The sequence below is a fragment of the Vespa velutina genome, chromosome 9, assembly GCF_912470025.1.
Source record: "Vespa velutina chromosome 9, iVesVel2.1, whole genome shotgun sequence".
NCBI lineage: Eukaryota > Metazoa > Arthropoda > Insecta > Hymenoptera > Vespidae > Vespa > Vespa velutina.
In genome coordinates, this window is record NC_062196.1 from 6,214,910 (window position 1) to 6,217,409 (window position 2,500).

Here is a 2,500-nt window from a genome sequence, read left to right on the forward strand (position 1 = left end):
TAAAGTGTGACGAAATTTTAATAAAAATGTAAAATATGAAATCTTGCAACGTCTAATACTCCGCCATTTGTACATGGTCAATATTAGAAACTAGATATTTCTTTTCCTCCGTAATCGAATTAAAAGAATAAAAAATGAAAAACAAAAAATGAAAAAAAAAAGGTCAAGGCTCATGTAAATGCGTATATTAAAATACTAAACGTAGTGTTAGTGACAATTATATATATAAAATTGATAAAGAATTATATATATATATATACATATAAATAAGTGTATAGAGAGGAATGAATATGTTTTATGGTTCGGCACAACGGTTCTGTTTGATTACGATAGACGCGTTAAACGAACCAGTCTCAATCGCGCGAATATTACTACGGTTGATCGTTTGTATTGTCTCATAAATGGTCAATATAACAGTACTTATCGGATCGGACCATTTATTCTATTGGTTTTACCTCCTAACTCGACCGACCTACTACGTAACGAATTAATATCCCAATGAAATTAACACATCCTGTCATTTATATTTGATAATAATAAAATATAATACCATAAATCTATCTATCTATCTATATATATATATATATATATATATATATATATATATATATATATATATGTATGTATGTATGTATGTATGTATGTATGTATGTATATATGTATTTATGTATGTATGTGTGTAAGAAGGAAAAAAGGAAATGAAAAAATGAGAGCAGGAAGTAAATAAAATGTGAAAGAAGAGAAAAAAAAAAAAAAAAAAAAAAAAAAAAAAAAAAAGAACAACAAAAAAAAGGAAGAAGAAGAAGAAGACGAGGAAGAATATAAAACTATACTATAAAAAAAATTATATCACAAAAATCATACTACATTATAAAAGTTAATGTCGTTAATAAAAATAAAATTATCGTTTACTATTGGGAACGAAGGGATTGCAAAGGAGATTGTGAAAGGGCCGATAGTTCATTGTTTCTTTTCAAAATAATTTCTTTCTTTTTAATCGTTTCAAAAAAGGGATGAAAAAAATGAAAAGTACAAAGGGTACGATAAAGTAAATTTTCATAATGCCCACGTGTGTGTATGTGTGTGGTGTTCTTTTTTTCTTTTTCTTTTTTTTTTTTCTTTTTTTCTTTTTAAGTAACAAAAAGGAGAAAAAATAAAAAAAAAAAAAAAAGAAAGAGATGAATTCTACTTACAGACACTCCTTAGATTAAAACTCGATAAGATTTCAATTTTTTTCCCCCCTCTCTCTTCTTTTCTCTTCCCACTTTCCCCCCCCCCCCTCTCTCTCTCTCTCTCGAGTCTTCTGGGGTAGACGGACGACCTTGCTCCGTAAATGGATCGCGGGGAACGGATGGGCCGGCCAAGTGCCATTAAACTGTTACTTAAAGGTTAATGAGTAGGATACGCGCTCGTCGTCGTCGTTAAATCGTATTTATGGAATTCTTTTTAAAGAGTATACTTATATGTGTATATATATATATATATACATATATATATATATATATATATGCACATACATGTATAGATAGATTTTATGTAGGTATGCGAGAGTGTAATATACTTGTTTAAAAAAAAGAAAAGAGAAAAAGAGTGAACTGGGAAGAAATAAAAGGGAAAGAATAAATAAAAAAAATAAAAAATAAAAAATAAAAATAAAAAATAATAAAAGAAGGATAAAAAGGTGGACTGCGTATAGATGAAAATCGATGCGAGAGTATTATAAGACGAGAGACGAGGATGATGACCTCTTAATAATCTATTAGTAATTATTTCATTTCGATCAGAAACTGTATCATCTATCACCTGGCGACCTGCTTTTTTTTTTTTTTGTTTTCTTTTTTTGTTATATATATATTTTCTATTACTACATTCTTTGGCGCAGGATCAAAAAAGAAAAAAAAGAAAAGAGGACGAGGGATATATATACATACATACATACATATATATATATATATATATGAGACATAAATATGTACACATAAAATATAGATATAACAATTTCCAACGAAATTCTTTTGCCGAGGTTCATTAATAACTTTGACGATTATTATATCGTTTGTCCTTATCGAAAATATTAATCGAAAGAGAAACATGTCGACGGTATTACATTGAATTTACACGATTTCGGAATATCGTGAGTTTAGCCTGAGAGATTAGAGAAAGCCCGGCATTGATGGTAGTGGTGATGGTATGGTGATAGTGCTAGTAGTGTAATTGTGTAGTGATAGTAATAGTAGTGGTGGTAGTGGCAGTAGTAATGGTGGTAGTAGTAGTGGTGGTAGTGTCTAGGAGAACGGTCGATGCAATTACGATGGTACTAATCTGTTACATTGGCGTAACTAACGGTAAGTACGCTCGGATCGCTTCGGCAAAGGCAGGACGTACTACATATATATATATATATATATATATATATATATATATATATATATATATATATATATATCATATATACATACATACGTAGATAGATAGCTACAAAGCAACCATAAAGCGAGAG

General features: G+C 29.3%; 2 long non-coding RNA genes across 5 annotated transcripts in view; both read left to right on the forward strand.

Moving 5' to 3' along the window:
• LOC124951578 overlaps positions 1–161 on the forward strand; it is a 1,575-nt gene extending 1,414 nt beyond the window's left edge. The window contains exon 2 of the long non-coding RNA XR_007101650.1: positions 1–161. This exon is cut by the window's left edge and continues 345 nt beyond it. This is a non-coding gene — a long non-coding RNA (uncharacterized LOC124951578).
• LOC124951577 overlaps positions 1–2,500 on the forward strand; it is a 127,586-nt gene that overhangs the window by 97,297 nt on the left and 27,789 nt on the right. The window lies entirely within an intron of this gene.